Source organism: Oncorhynchus keta, chromosome 30 (genome assembly GCF_023373465.1).
Source record: "Oncorhynchus keta strain PuntledgeMale-10-30-2019 chromosome 30, Oket_V2, whole genome shotgun sequence".
Classification (NCBI taxonomy): domain Eukaryota; kingdom Metazoa; phylum Chordata; class Actinopteri; order Salmoniformes; family Salmonidae; genus Oncorhynchus; species Oncorhynchus keta.
This window is the reverse complement of record NC_068450.1, coordinates 28,367,013-28,383,335: the sequence shown is the minus strand read 5'-3', so window position 1 is coordinate 28,383,335 and position 16,323 is coordinate 28,367,013. Positions and strand designations below refer to the sequence as shown.

Genomic DNA, 16,323 nt, shown 5'->3' with positions numbered 1-16,323 from the left:
TTATTGCTTCGTTCAGTTACGTATTGCTAACAATAATATTGACGAATACGCTATCCTTCGAGTTCATTAGAACCTTCTTTCACCCTATACCCTTCTCCCCTCACCCTATACCCTTCTCCCTAACCTTCTCCCGTGGATTATCCCCTTCTCCCCTGAAACTGATACCCTTCGAACCACTGCTTTTAATCAGGGCAAGGTGTCTGGTAACATGATCCCTTCTCCCTCACTCTATTCCCTCCCCAACTCTATCAAACAAGCTTCTCAGTACAGAGACAATAGAATCTCAATTCAACGGCTCAGACACAAGAGGCATAGCCCCTTCTCCCCTCAATCACGGACTACTCCTCTATCTTCCAGCTCCAGTCACGGACCAGGATGTCTTGCTCCAGGCAGACTAAATACATTTTCCTCAGCGAGGACAATACAGTGCCACTCTCCTTCTCCCTCAAACATCGGTCTCTCCTTCCACTGCAGCCGAGGGTGAGTAAGACATTTTCTCCTCCTCTGGTAACCCTCCCTCACCTAGGCTGCAGGCAGACGGCCTCACAGCCAGCCCTCAGGCATGGTCCTTCTCTGGCTGGTGTGTTCTCACCCTATACCCTTCTCCCTCACCCCTATACCAGTCTGCTGTTACTTCTCCCCTCACCTATCTCTTTCTCCTCACCCTATACCTTCTCCCTCACTCTATCTCCTTCAACCCTCACCCTATCCTCCTTCTCCCTCACCCTAGCCCCCTTCTCCCTCACCCTATCCCCTTCTCCCCTCACCCTATCCCCTTCTCCCCTCACCCTCACCTATCTCCTTCTCCCCTCACTATATCCCCCTTCTCCCCTCACTATCCCCCTTCTCCCCTCACCCTCTCTCCCTCACTATATACCCTTCTCCCCTCACCTATCCCTTCTCCCTCACTCTATCTCCTTCTCCCTCTCTCCCTCTCTCCCTCTCTCTGTAGGGCCCGCTTGGCATGTATGGCAAACCAGTGAGTATCTATCTGATAGATGAATGAAATGTGCTCTCATTGTACTATTTTATTGATTTGAACTCTGGAACTCTCTCTCTCCTCTTCATAGGGTCTCCCCGGTCCTAAAGGAAGTCAGGTACACTGTCTCATTCCTGCTTCGGTTGTCTTGATGTTGGGATTGGGAAAACAATGGTAAATTCCACACAGTTCTATGCACATGTATTTAAGTCTGTGTGAACCAGGTTCATCTTGGAATCTGTAAGCCGGGTGACACTTTCCTGCTCATCATTAATAGTTATGTATTGTCCCAGTTGGAAAATCCAGCCATAGTGAGTTGGTGAGGTCAACATCAGTAACCATCATGTTACCCATCCAAAAGTTGTTTCAGCCTCTCAAGACCTACCTGAGAACGGAGCACTGAAAGCCCCATTCAGCCCAGCCCTAGGCTCAGCCAGTCCCTGGAGATGCACTGCCCAACCCCCTGCCCAACATACCTCCCAACACCCTGCCCAACATGCTGTCCAACACGCTGCCCCCTGCTGCCCCTTACCCCTGCCCAACTTCTTCCCCAACCCTGCCCTTCTCCGCTCACTCTATCTTCCTTCTCCCAACACACTGCCCAACATCCTCCCCTAACACCCTGCCCCTCACTCAACATCTCCCAACACCCTTTCAAACACTTCTCCCCAAACCCTTGCCCAACACCCTGCCCAACACGCTGCCCAACATACTGCACAACACTCTGCCCAACATACTGCACAACACTCTGCCCAACACCCTGCCCAACACCCTGCCCAACACGTTCCCCAACATACTGCACAACACTCTGCCCAACACCCTGCCCAACACGCTGCCCAACATACTGCACAACACACTCACCACGGAGATAGGGAGATGGGAAGGGGGAGGAGGAACCAACACAGAGCAGGGAGAGAGAGAGCTAGAGAGAGAGAGAGCTAGAGAAACGGAGATGAACTTCTCCCTCACTCTAGAGAGAGAGAGAGAGAGATTTCTGTATGCCCCTCAACCTAGGCTTCTTTAAAAAGCCACTTCCCGGGGCCCTTCTGCTCAGTCTCATCTGCTAAGAGAGGACCCATTTATCCACTGAAACATAAACCACTTACAGGGGACTGAGAGCCCCTTCTCCCCTACCCTCCATCCAAACCTCATTAATCTGTTGTTTCTGTTAAAGAAGACGCTGCTGAGATTCTCCTCACCCAACCCTTCTCCCCTCACCCTATAGCTCTCCCCTGTTAGCCAACTAGGTGTGACACAATTCTTGTTCCAGTGTTTCTCCCCTACCGAATGGCCATCTCCGATGAGGAGGCCCCCTTCTCCCCTGAGGAGGAACTTCTCAGATGAGGGAGGGACAGGACCCTAGGAGGACCCAGGATCCCCCTCATATGAGGAGGAATGAAATCCTTCTGAAGAGAAATGGAGTTCTGAGGAAACTCTATTTTCTGATTTGTATCTGGCCCTTCTCCTGGGAGAGAGAGAACTCTATCTCCTTCTCCCCTCCACTCCTATCTCCTTCTCCCCTCACCTATCTCCTTCTCCTCACCTATCCCTTCTCCTCACTCTATCCCTTCTCCTCACCCTATCCCCTTCTCCCCTCACTCTATCTCCTTCTCCCTCACCCTATCTTCTCCTCACTCTATCCTCCTTCTCCTCACCCTATCCCCTTCTCCCCTCACCCTATCCCCTCTCACTCTATCTCACTTCTATCCCATATCTCCTTCTCCCCTCACCCTTTCTCCTTCTCCCCTCACCCTATCCCCTTCTCCCTCACTCTATCCCCTTCTCCCCTCCTCTATCTCCTTCTCCCTCACCCTATCCCCTTCTCCCCTCACCCTATCTCCTTCTCCCCTCACCCTATCTCCTTCTCCCCTCACTCTAGCCCCTTCTCCCCTCACCCTATCCCCTTCTCCCCTCACTCTATCCCCCTTCTCCCCTCACCTATCCCTTCTCCCCTCACTCTATCCCCCTTCTCCCCTCACTCTATCCCCCTTCTCCCTCTCCTCACCTATATCCCTTCTCCCCTCACCCTATCCCATTCTCCCCTCACCTATCCCCTTCTCCCCTCTATACCCTTCTCCTCACTATGCCCATCTCCCTCATCTGGCCCATGTCCTCACCCTATCCCCCTTCTCCCCTCACCCTTCTCCCCTCACCTATCTCCTTCTCCCCTCCTATAGCCCCCTTCTCCCCTCACCCTATCCTTCTCCCTCATCATTCTCCCCTCACCCCTATGCCTTCTCCCTCACCCCTATCCCCTTCTCCCTCATCCTATCCTTCTCCCCTCACCCACCCTTCTCCTTCTCACTCTATCCCCTCTCCCCTCCTCTGGCCCCCTTCTCCCTCACTATCCCTTCTCCCCTCACTCTATCTCCTTCTCCCCTCATCTCCTTCATTCCCTCACCCTATCTCATGCTCCCTCCCTATCCTTCTCCCCTCACCATATCCCCTTCTCCCTCACCCTTTCTCCTTCTCCCTCACCCATATCTCCTTCTCCTCACCCTTTCTCCTTCCCTCACCCTATCCCTTCTCCTCACTCTATCTCCTTCTCCCTCACCTAATCTTCTCCCCTCCACTCTATCTCCTTCTCCTCACCATATCTCTTCTCCCTCACTCTTTCTCCTTCTCCCCTCACCCTATCTCCTTCTCCTCACTCTTTCTCCTTCTCCCCTCTGCCTATCCTTCTCCCTCACTCTAGCCCCTTCTCCTCACCTATCCCCTTCTCCCCTCACTCTATCCCATCCCTCACCCTATCCCTTCAGCTCCCTCTGGCACCCTTCTCCCTCACCCTATCTCCTTCTCCCCTCACCTCTGGCCCCCTTCTCCTCACCCTATCCCCTTCTCCCTCCTCTAGCCCCCCTTCTCCCCTCACCCTATCTCCTTCTCCCTCCCTTCTTTCTCCCCTATCCCCCTTCTCCCTCACCCTATACCCTTCTCCCTCACCTATCCCCTTCTCCCTCACCCTATCTATCCTCATTCTCCCTCACCCTATACCTTCTCCCCTCACCCCTATACCCTTCTCCCTCCTCCTTCTCCCCTCACCTTACTCCCTCACCCTATCCTTCTCCCCTCACCTATTGTCTCCCTCACCCTCCTTCTCCCTCCTCTGGCCCCCTTCTCCCCTCCACTCTATCTCCTTCTCCCCTCACCCTATCCCCTTCTCCCTCACTCTAGCCCCCTTCTCCCTTATTCTAGCCCCTTCTCCCTCACCTATCCTTCTGTCCCTCCTCTATCTTCCTTCTCCCCTCTCTCTAATACCTTCTCCCCTCACCCCTATGCCTTCTCCTCACTCTATCCCCTTCTCCCCTCACCCCTATCTCCTTCTCCCCTCACCCCTTTCTCCTTCCCTCCCCTATCCCTTCTCCCCTTTCTCCTTCTCCTCACCTATCCCCTTCTCCCCTCATTTCTGTCCCCCTTCTCCTCACCCTATCCCCTTCTCCCCTCTAGCCCCCTTCTCCCCTCATCCCCCCTCCCTCTCCTTCTCCCCTCACCCTATACCCTTCTCCTCACCCTATCCCATTCTCCCCTCACCTATCCTTCTCCCCCACTATGCCCTTCTCCTTCTCCCCTCACCCTATACCCTTCTCTCACTCACTCTGGCCTTCTCCCCTCCGCTATCCCTTCTCCCTCACCCTATCTCCTTCTCCCTCCTCTAGCCCCCTTCTCCCCTCACCCTATCCCCTTCTCCTTCACTCTGTCCCCTTCCCTCACCCTATCCCCTTCTCCCTCACTATGGCCCCTTCTCCTCACCCTATCTCTCCCCTACTTCTCCCCTCTATCTCCTTCTCCCTCACCCTATCCTTCTCCCTCACCTATCTCCTTCTCCCTCACCATATCTCCTTCTCCCCCCCTTTCTCCTTCTCCCCTCCACTATCTCCTTCTCCCTCATCTATCCCATTCTCCTCACCCCTATCCTTCTCCTCACCCTATCTCCTTCTCCCTCCTATCCCTTCTCCTCACCCTATCCCCTTCTCCCTCCTCTGTCCTTCTCCCTCACCCTATCTCCTTCTCCTCACTCTATCCTCGTGTCCTCACTCTATCCCCTTCTCCCTCACCCTTCTCCCCTCACCCTATATACCTCCTATCCCCTATACCTCTCCCTCACCCTATCCTTCTTCCTCACCCCTGGCCCCTTCTCCCCTCACCCCTATGCCCTTCTCCCCTCACCCTATACCCTTCTCCTCCTCCTATCCCCTTCTCCCCTCACCTATACCCTTCTCCCTTCACTCTATCCCCCTTCTCCCCTCATCTGGCCCCTTCTCCCCTCACCCTATCCCTTCTCCCTCATCTATCCCCTTCTCCCTCACTCTATCTCCTTCTCCCTCACCTATCTCCTTCTCCCCTCACCCTATCTCCTTCTCCTCACCCTATCCCTTCTCCCCTCTTCCTATCTTCTCCCCTCACTCTGGCCCCTTCTCCCTCTGCATATCTCCTTCTCCCTCACCCTTTCTCCTTCTCCTCAACCTATCTCCTTCTCCCCTCACTCTGGCCTCCTTCTCCCCTCACCCTATCCCCCTTCTCCCCTCACTCTATCTTCCTTCTCCCCTCACCATATCTCCTTCTCCCCTCACCCTTTCTCCTTCTCCCCTCCTCCCTATCTCCTTCTGTCTTGCCCTATCTCCTTCTCCTCCTCTTCTCCCTCCTCTAGCCCCCTTCTCCCCTCACCCCTGTCTATCCTCTAGCCCCCTTCTCCCCTCATCTATCCCTTCTCCCTCACTCTATCCTTCTCCCCTCCGCCTATATCTCCTTGTCCCCTCCTCTGGCCCTCTCCTCATCTATCCCCTTCTCCTCACTCTGGCCCCCTTCTCCTCATCTGGCCCCCTTCTCCCTCCTCTGGCCCCTTTCTCCCCTCACTATCCCCCTTCTCCTCCTTCTATCTTCACCCTATGCCCTTCTCCCCTCACCCTACCTTCTCCCTCACCCCTATCCTTCTCCTCTCTTCTATCCTTCTCCTCACTCATGCTCCTCTATGCCCTCCTTCTCATGTCCTCACCTATGCCCTTCTCCCTCATCCCCCTTCTCCTCCTTTCTCCCCTCACCCTATCCTTCTCCCCTCACTCTGGCCCCTTCTCCCCTCACTCTATCTCCTTCTCCCTCACCCTATCTCCTTCTCTCCTCTGGCCCCTTCTCCCTCACTCTGGCCTTCTCCCTCATCCCCTTCTCCCCTCACCCTATCTTCTCCCTCACCCTATCCCACCTTCTCCCCTCACCCTATCCTTCTCCCTCACCCTATCCTTCTCCCCTCTTCTTTTCTCCTTCTCCCCTCACCTTTTTCTTCTCCCCTCACCCTATCCCCTTCTCCTCCTCTGGCCCTTCTCCCCCTCACCCTATCCCCCTTCTCCCTCACTCTGGCCCCCTTCTCCCCTCACCCTATCTCCTTCTCCCCTCATCTCCCCTTCTCCCTCACCCCTGTCCCCTTCTCCCCTCTTACATTCTCCCTCACCCCTATGCCCTTCTCCTCACCCTATCCCATTTCTCCCTCACCCTATCCCCTTCTCCTCACCTATACCCTCCCTTCTCCTTCACCCTATACCCTTTCTCCTCACTCTAGCCCTGTTCTCCCCTCCGCTATCCCCTTCTCCCTCATATCTCCTTCTCCCTCACTCTATCCCCTTCTCCCCTCATCCCCTTCTCCTCACCCTCCCCTCACCTATCTCCTTCTCCCCTCTACTATCCTTCTCCCTCACCCTATCCTTCTCCCCTCACCCTTCTCCTCTTATACCTTCTCCCTCACCTCTATCCCCTTCTCCCCTCACCCTATCTCCTTCTCCCCTCACCTATCTCCTTCTCCCTCACCCTTTCCCTTCTCCCTCACCTATCTTCCTCCCTCCCTCCTGTATCTCATTCTCCTCCCTCATTCTCCTTCTCCTTCTCCTCACCTATCTCATGCTCCCTCCTATATCCTTCTCCCCTCACCCTATCCCTTGTCCCCTCACTCTAGCCCCTTCTCCCTCACCTATCCTTCTCCCCTTCTCCCTTCTCCTCTATCCCCTTCTCCTCACCCTATCCTTCTCCTCCCTGTCCTTCTCCCCTCACCCTTTCTACCCTTCTCCCCTCACCCTATCACCTTCTCCCTCACCCTATCTCCTTCTCCCTCACCCTATCCCTTCTCCCTCTGTCTCACCTCCTCCTATCCTTCTCCCCTCACCTATTCTCATTCTCCCTTCACTCTATCATGCTCCCTCACTCTGGCCTTCTCCCTCACCCTATCCCTTCTCCCTCACTCTGGCCCCTTCTCCCCTCACCCTATCTCCTTCTCCCCTCCTATCCTTCTCCTTCTCCCCTCTCCTAATATATCCTTCTCCCTCACCCTATCTCCTTCTCCTTCTCCCCTCCACCTATCCCATTCTTCCTCACCTAATCTTCTCCCACTCATTCTCCTCCTCTATGCCTTCTCCCCTCCACCTATACCCTTCTCCTCACTCTATCTTCTCCCCTCACCTTTCTCATTCTCCTCTTTATCCTTCTCCCTCACCTATGCCTTCTCCCTCACTCTATCCTTCTCCTCATCTGGCCCCTTCTCCCTCCCCTTCTCCCCTCATCCTCCTCCCTCCTCTATCCTCTTCACTCCCTCACCTATCTCCTTCTCCCCTCACCCCTCTCTCCCTCTACCCTATCCCTTCTCCCTCCTATCTCATCTCCTCATCTGGCCCCCTTCTCACTCTGCCTCATTATTCTCCTCATCTATCTTCACCCTTCTCCTCATCTATTACCTTCTCCTCCCTATGCCCTTCTCCCTCACTCTGTCCTTCTCCCCTCACCCCTATCTCCTTCTCCCCTCTATCTCTTCCCCCCTCACTTTCTCCTTCTCCTCACCCTTTCTCCTTCTCCCCTCTGGCCCCTTCTCCTCATCTGGCCTTGTGTCCCTCACCCTATCTCCTTCTCCTCATCTAGCCCCCTTCTCCCTCCTCTATCCCTTCTCCCTCACTCTATCTCCTTCTCCCCTCCTCTATCTCATTCTCCTCTCTATATCATGTCCTCACTCTGTCCCTTCTCCCCTCACTCTATCTCCTTCTCCCCTCACCCTTTTCTCCTCCCTCTGGCCCTTTCTCCTTCTCCTCACCCTATCCTTCTCCCCTCATCTGGCCCCCTTCTCCCCTCACCTATCCCCTTCTCCTCACTCTATCCCTTCTCCCTCACCCTATCTCCTTCTCCCCTCATCTAGCCCCTTCTCCTCACTCTATCCCCTTCTCCTCCTCTTCTCCCCTCACCCTATACCCTTCTCCCTCTGCCCTATCCCATTCTCCTCACCCTATCCTTCTCCCTCACCCCTATCCCCCTTCTCCCTCACCTGGCCCCTTCTCCCCTCACTCTATGCCCTTCTCCCTCACCTATCCCCTTCTCCCCTGGCCCCTTCTCCCTCACCCTATCTCCTTCTCCCTCACTATGGCCCCCTTCTCCCCTCACCCTATCCCCTCTCCCTCACCCTTCTCCCCTCACCCTATGCCCTTCTCCCTCACCCTATCCTTCTCCTCATCCTATCCTTCTCCCCTCTGCCCTATGCCCATTCTCCCTCCTCTATCCCTTCTCCTCCTCTGTCCTCACCTTCTCCCCTCCCTATCCTTCTCCCTCACTCTATCTCCTTCTCCCCTCACCCTGTCTCCTTCTCCCTCCCCCTTTCTCCTTCTCCCCTAACTCTATCTCCTTCTCCTCACCCTATCCCCTTCTCCTCACCTTCCTTCTCCCCTCACCCTATGCCCTTCTCCTCACCATATCTCCTTCTCCTCATCACCCTTTCTCCTTCTCCTCACCCTATCCCTTCTCCTCATCTATCCTTCTCCCCTCCCCTATCCCTTCTCCCCTCACCCTATCTCCTTCTCCCTCCTCATATCTCCTTCTCCTCACCTTTCTCCTTCTCCCTCTATCTCCTTCTCTTCTCACCTATCTCCTTCTCTCCTCCTCATGCTCCTCCTATCCCTTCTCCCTCACCCTATCCCTTCTCCCTCGCCTGTCTCCTTCTCCTCACTATCTCCTTCTCCCTCATCTTTCTCCTTCTCCCTCACCCCTGTCCATGCTCCTCCTCTAGCCCCCTTCTCCTCACCCTATCCCTTCTCCCCTCACTCTATCTCCTTCTCCTCACCCCTATCCTTCTCCCTCATCCCTGGCCCCTTCTCCCCTCACTATCTCCTTCTCCCTCATCTGGCCCTTTCTCCCTCACCCCTATCAGCCTTCTCCCTCCTGTCTTCTCCCCTCACCCTATCCTTCTCCTGCTATCCCTTCCCTCCATTATCCCTCCCCTGTCCCTTCTCCCTCTGCCTATGCCCTTCTCCTCATGCTCCCTCCTCTATCTTCTCCTCACTCTGGCCCCTTCTCCCTCACCCTATCCTTCTCCTCACTCTGGCCCCTTCTCCTATCTATCTTTTCCCCCTCACCCTATCCTTCTCCTCACTCTAGCCCCTTCTCCCCTCATCTATCTCCTTCTCCTCACCCTATCTTCTTCCCCTCCTCTATTCTCCTTCTCCCCTCTAGCCACCTTCTCCCCTCACCCTATCCCTTCTCCTCATCTATCCTTCTCCCCTCACCTATCTCCTTCTCCCTCATCTTCTCTCTTCTCCTCACCCTATCCCTTCTCCCTCCTCTGGCCCCTTCTCCCCTCACCCTATCCTTCTCCTCCCTCCCTTTCTTCACCCTTCTCCTCCTCTCCTTCTCCTCACCCTCTCTCCTCATCTATTCTATCCCCTTCTCCTCTATCCCTCACCTCCCTCCTTCTCCTCACCCTATCCCCTTCTCCTCACCCTATCATTCTTCTCCTTCTCCTCACCCTGCCCTTCTCTTCCCTCACCTATACCCTTCTCCCTCCTCTATCCCCTTCTCCCTCACCCTATTCTCTCCTCACACCCTATCTCCTTCTCCTCACTCTAGCCCCTTCTCCCTCACCCTCTCCTTCTCCTCATCTCCCTCCTCTATCTCCTTCTCCCCTCACTATCTCCTTCTCCCTCACCCTATCTCCTTCTCCCTCACCCTCTTCCCCTCACCTATCCTTCTCCCCTCACTCTATCCTTCTCCCTCCTCTATCCTTCTCCTCACCCTATCTCCTTCTCCCTCACCCTATCCTTCTCCCCTCACCCTATCTCCTTCTCCCCTCACCATATCTTCTCCTCCTCTATCTCCTTCTCCCCTCAGCCTATCTCCTTCTCCCCTTCTCCTTCTCCCTCACCCTATCCCCTTCTCCCTCACTCCTATCCTTCTCCCCTCACTCTATACCCCTTCTCCCCTCACCTATACCCTTCCCCTCACTCTATCCCCCTTCTCCTCACTCTATCCTTCTCCTCACCCTATCTCCTTCTCCCCTCACCTATCCCCTTCTCCTCACCCCTATCCTTCTCCCTCACCATATCTCCTTCTCTCCTCACCCTTTCTCCTTCTCCCCTCAACCTATCTCCTTCTCCTCACCTCTTTCTCCTTCTTCCTCACCCTATCCCTTCTCCCTCACTCTAGCTCCTTCTCCCCTCACTCTATCCCCCTTCTCCTCACCTGGCCCCTTCTCCCCTCACCCTATCTCCTTCTCCCTCACCCTTTCTCCTTCTCCCCTCCCCTTTCTCCTTCTCCCTCACCCTATCCCTTCTCCTCACCCTATCCCCTTCTCCTCCTCATTCCCCTTCTCCCTCACCCTATCCCCTTCTCCCCTCACCCCTTCTCCCCTCACCCTATCCCTTCTCCCTCACCCTCCCCCTTCTCCCCTCACTATGCCCTCTCCTCTTATATGCCCTTCTCCTCCTCTGGCCCCTTCTCCCTCACCCTATGCCCTTCTCCTCACTCTATCCCCTTCTCCTCACTCTCCTTCTCCCTCACCCTATCCTTCACCCCTCACTCTATCTCCTTCCTCCTCACTCTATCTCCTTCTCCCCTCATCTATCCCCTCCTCCCTATCCCCTTCTCCCCTCACCCTATCTCCTTCTCCCCTCACCTATCTCCTTCTCCCCTCACCCTATCTCCTTCTCCCCTCACCCTATCCCCTTCTCCCCTCACCCTATCTCCTTCTCCCCTCACCCTATCTCCTTCTCCCCTCACCCTTTCTCCTTCTCCCCTCACCCTTTCTCCTTCTCCCCTCACCCTATCCCCTTCTCCCTCCTCTAGCCACCTTCTCCCCTCACCCTATCCCCCTTCTCCCCTCACTCTAGCCCCCTTCTCCCCTCACCCTATCTCCTTCTCCCCTCACCTATCCTTCTCCCCTCACCCTATCCCCTTCTCCCTAACCTTCTTCTTTCCTCACCCTATCCCCCTTCTCCTCACCCTTCTCCCCTCACCTATCCTTCTCCCTCACCTATCCCCTTCTCCCCTCACCCTATCCCCTTCTCCCCTCACCCTATACCCTTCTCCCCTCACCCTATACCCTTCTCCCCTCACTCTATCCCCCTTCTCCCCTCACTCTATCTCCCTTCTCCTCACCTATCCCCTTCTCCCTCACTCTATCTCCTTCTCCCTCACCTATCCCTTCTCCCCTCACCCCTATCCCTTCTCCCCTCACCCTATCTCCTTCTCCCTCACTCTATCCCCTTCTCCCCTCACTCTAGCCCCCTTCTCCCCTCACCCTATCTCCTTCTCCCCTCACCCTTTCTCCTTCTCCCCTCACCCCTTTCCCCTCCTCCCCTATCCTTCTCCTCACCTATCCCTCTTCTCTCCTCACTCTGGCCCCTTCTCCCCTCACCCCTATCCCCCTTCTCCCCTCTCTCCCTCACCCTATCTCCTTCTCCCTCACCCTATCCCCTTCTCCCCTTCTCCTTCTCCCACCTATGCCCTTCTCCCCTCCTCCTATCCCCTTCTCCCCTCACCCTATACCCTTCTCCCTTCACTCTATCCCCCTTCTCCCCTCACTCTAGCCCCTTCTCCCCTCACCCTATCCCCTTCTCCCCTCACTCTATCTCCTTCTCCCCTCACTCTATCTCCTTCTCCCCTCACCCTATCCCCTTCTCCCCTCACCCTATCCCCTTCTCCCCTCACCCTATCCCCTTCTCCCCTCACTCTATCCCTTCTCCCCTCACCCTATCTCCTTCTCCCCTCACCCTATCCCCTTCTCCCCTCACTCTATCTCCTTCTCCCCTCACCCTATCTCCTTCTCCCCTCACCCTTTCTCCTTCTCCCCTCACCCTTTCTCCTTCTCCCCTCACCCTATCCCCTTCTCCCCTCACTCTAGCCCCCTTCTCCCCTCACCCTATCCCCCTTCTCCCTCCTCACCCTATCCTTCTCCCTCACCCTATCCTTCTCCCTCACCCTATCCCTTCTCCCCTAATCCCTTCTCCCCTTCTCCCTCTTCTCCCTTCTCCCCTTCTCCCTCACCCTATCCCCTTCTCCCCTCACCCTATACCCTTCTCCCCTCACCCTATCCCCTTCTCCCCTCACCCTATACCCTTCTCCCCTCACTCTAGCCCCCTTCTCCCCTCACCCTATCCCCTTCTCCCCTCACTCTATCTCCTTCTCCCCTCACCCTATCCCCTTCTCCCCTCACCCTATCCCCTTCTCCCCTCACCCTATCTCCTTCTCCCCTCACTCTAGCCCCCTTCTCCCCTCACTCTAGCCCCCTTCTCCCCTCACCCTATCCCCCATCTCCTCACTCTAGCCCCTTCTCCTCACTCTAGCCCCTTCTCCCTCACCCCCCTTCCTCACCTATCTCCTTCTCCTCACTCTAGCCCCCTTCTCCCCTCACTCTATCCCCTTCTCCCCTCACTCTAGCCCCCTTCTCCCTCACCCTATGCCCTTCTCCCTCACCCTATACCCTTCTCCCTCACCTATCCCTTCTCCCTCCCATATACCCTTCTCCCTCACCCTATCCCCTTCTCCCCTCACCTATACCCTTCTCCTCACCCTATCCCCTCTCCCTCCTATACCCTTCTCCCTCACTCTATCCCCTTCTCCCCTCACTCTAGCCCCTTCTACCCCCTCTATCCTTCTCCCCTCATTCTAGCCCCTTCTCCCTCACTCTAGCCCCTTCTCCTCCTCTATCCTTCTCCTCACTCTGGCCCCTTCTCCCTCACTCTATCCCCTTCTCCTCACCCTATCCCTCTTCTCCCTCACCCTATCCCTCCCTCTCTATCCTTCTCCTCACTCTATCTCCTTCTCCTCACTCTATCCCTTCTCCCTCACCCTATCCCTTCTCCCCTCCTCTATCCCCCTTCTCCCCTCACTCTAGCCCCCTTCTCCCTCACTCTATCCCCTTCTCCTCACCCTATCTCCTTCTCCCCTCACTCTATCCTTCTCCTCACCCTATCCTTCTCCTCACTCTAGCCCCCTTCTCCCTCACTCTATCCCCCTTCTCCCTCACCCTATCTCCTTCTCCCTCACTCTATCTCCTTCTCCCCTCACTCTATCCCCCTTCTCCCCTCACTCTAGCCCCCTTCTCCCCTCTCTCTATGTTGATGTTTAGGCCAAGGTATGTATAGTTTTTTGTGTGCTCTAAGGCAACGGTGTCGGTAGATGGAATTTGTATTTGTGGTTCTGGCAACTGGACCTTTTTTGGAACACCATTATTTTTGTCTTACTGAGATTTACTGTCAGGGCCCAGGTCTGACAGAATCTGTGCAGAAGATCTAGGTGCTGCTGTAGGCCCTCCTTGGTTGGGGACAGAAGCACCAGATCTTCAGCAAACAGTAGACTGTAACGTTCGTCGTTAAGGGTAGACCAAGGTGCAGCGTTATTTGAGTTCATCATATTTTATTGAAATGTGAAGCAGCAAAAAAACAATAAACAATACAACGAACGAAAAGCTTCTTTGTGCAAAAATACATGCAACCAAACAAAGACAAGATCCCACAACTGAAGGTGGGAAAAAGGGCTGCCTAAGTATGATCCCCAATCAGAGACAACGATAGACAGCTGCCTCTGATTGGGAACCATACCAGGCCAACAAAGAAGATGAAAACATAGATATACAAAAACTAGAGTATCCACCCTAGTCACAACCTGACCTAACCAAAATATAGAGAATAAACGGGGATCCCTAAGGTCAGGGCGTGACAAGACATTTGACTTCTGATTCAAGTAGGGTGAGGCCGAGTGCTGCAGACTCTTCTAGTGCCCTTGCCAATTCAAATATATACGTTGAAGAGGGTGGGGCTTAAGCTGCATCCCTGTCTCACCCCATGGCCCTGGGGAAAGAAATGTGTGTGTTTTTTGACAATTTAAATGTATACATGGATTCATAATGTTATATGTTTTTCTCCCAACACCACTTTCCATCAATTTGTATAGCAGACCCTCGTGCCAAATTGAGTCAAAAGCTTTTGAAAAAATCAACAAAGCATGAGAAGGCTTTGCCTTTGTTTTGGTTTGTTTGTTTGTCAATTACATTTTGGAGGGTGAATACGTGGTCTGTCATACGGTAATTTGTAAAAAGCCAATTTGACATTTGCCCAGTACATTGTTTTCACTGAGGAAATGTACGAGTCTGCTGTTAATGATAATGCAGAGGATTTTCCCAAAGTTGCTGTTGACCCATATCCCACGGTAGTTATTGGGGTCAAATTTGTCTCCACTTTTGTGGATAGGGGTGATCAATCCCTAGTTCCAAATATTCGGGAAGATGCCAAAGCTAAGGATGATGTCAAAGAGTGTAAGTATAGCCAATTGAAATTTGTGGTCTGTATATTTGATAATTTCATTGAGGATACCATCAACACTACAGGCCTTTTTGGGTTGGAGGGTTTGCGTTTTGTCCTGTAGTTCATCCAATGTAATTGGAGAATCCAGTGGGTTCTGGTAGTTGTTAATACTTGATTCTAAGATTTGTATTTGATCATGTTTTTGTTTTTTGTTCTTTGTTATAGAGCCAAAAAGATTGGAGAAGTGGTTTATCCATACATCTCAGTTTTAGATAGATAACTCTTCGTGTTGTTGTTTGTTTAGTGTTTTCCAATTTTCCCAGAAGAGGTTAGATTCTATGGATTCTTCAATTACATTGAGCTGATTTCTGACGTGCTGTTCCTTCTCTTTCCGTAGTGCATTTCTGTATTGTTTTAGTGATTCACATTGTGAAGGCGTAGGCTCAGGTTTTCCGGATCTCTAAGTTTTTGGTTGGATGGGTTTCTCAATTTCTTTCTTAAGTTTTGCATTCTTCATCAAACCATTTGTCATTGTTGTTCATTTTCTTCGGTTTTCGGTTTGACATGTTTAGATTTGATAGGGAAGCTGAGAGGTCAAATACAGTTTAGGTGTTCTACTGCCAAGTTTACACCTTCACTATTACCGTGAAATGTTTTGTCCAGGAAGTTGTCTTAAAGGGATTGAATTTGTTGTCACCTAATTATTTGTTGGTAGGTTTCCAAACAACATTCCTTCCATCTATAACATTTCTTAATATTATTCAGTTCCTTTGGCTTTGATGCCTCATGATTGAGTTTTGTTCTGTTCAAGTAGACTGTGATTTTGCTGTGATCTGATAGGGGTGTCAGTGGGCTGACTATGAACGCTCTGAGAGACACTGGGTTGAGGTCAGTGATAAAGTATTCTACAGTACTACTGCCAAGAGATGAGTTATAGGTGTACCTACCATAGGAGTCCCCTCGAAGCCTACCATTGACTATGTACATACCCAGCGTGCGACAGAGCTGCAGGAGTTGTGACCCGTTTTTGTTGGTTATGTTGTCGTGGTTGTGCCTAGGGGGGCATATGGGGGAGGAAATGCTGTCACCTCCAGGTAGGTGTTTGTCACCCTGTGTGCTGTGGGTGTCAGGTTCTTGTCCAGTTCTGGCATTTAGGTCGCCACTGACGAGTACATGGTTGACTTGGGGAGGTGTTGATTGGTTGGGGTGCGGGTGTGGATGTGGATGTGGCTGGTGGTGCTGTGGTCTGGATATAGGGTGGGTGGGATCCCGCTAGTCTGGGCGGGGTGTCTGTTGTTGATCTGTTGCTCCTGTGTGAGGTGTTGGGGCTGTGGTTGAGGGCGATGTCCTTTAGGGTCTTGGCTAAGGTTTGCACTGCTGCCTTGTATAACACTTGCGTTTACCCGCTTCATGGTAGGGGTGGAGAAAATCACTTGTGCATTGGGGAAAGTAGAAGAAGCTTTTTCAATCACTCCCTTGAGTGCTGTGGCCACCCTTTCTTGCTGTGTTCTCAGGTCATTTGTGCCTGTGTGTATTATTATGGGGCTCACGAGTGGCGCAGGGGTCTAAGGCACTGCATTACAGTGCTAAAGGCGTCAGTAAAGACCCTGGTTTGATTCCAGGCTGTATCACAACCGGACGTAATTGATAGTCCCATAGGGCGGCGCACAATTGGCCCAGCGTAGTCCAGGTTATGGTTTGACCCAGTGTCGTCCAGGTTATGGTTTGGCCCAGTGTCGTCCAGGTTATGGTTTGGCCCAGTGTCGTCCAGGTTATGGATTGGCCCAGTGTCGTCCAGGTTATGGTTTGGCC

General features: G+C 53.4%; 1 protein-coding gene across 1 annotated transcript in view; it reads left to right on the top strand.

Moving 5' to 3' along the window:
• Positions 1-1,076: 1,076 nt before the first annotated feature.
• LOC118363365 (collagen alpha-1(XXIII) chain-like) overlaps positions 1,077-16,323 on the top strand; it is a 76,932-nt gene continuing 61,685 nt past the window's right edge. The window contains exon 1 of the mRNA XM_052488103.1: positions 1,077-1,097. The gene's annotated coding sequence lies outside the window, so the exon portion shown is untranslated. The remainder of the gene's footprint in view (positions 1,098-16,323) is intronic.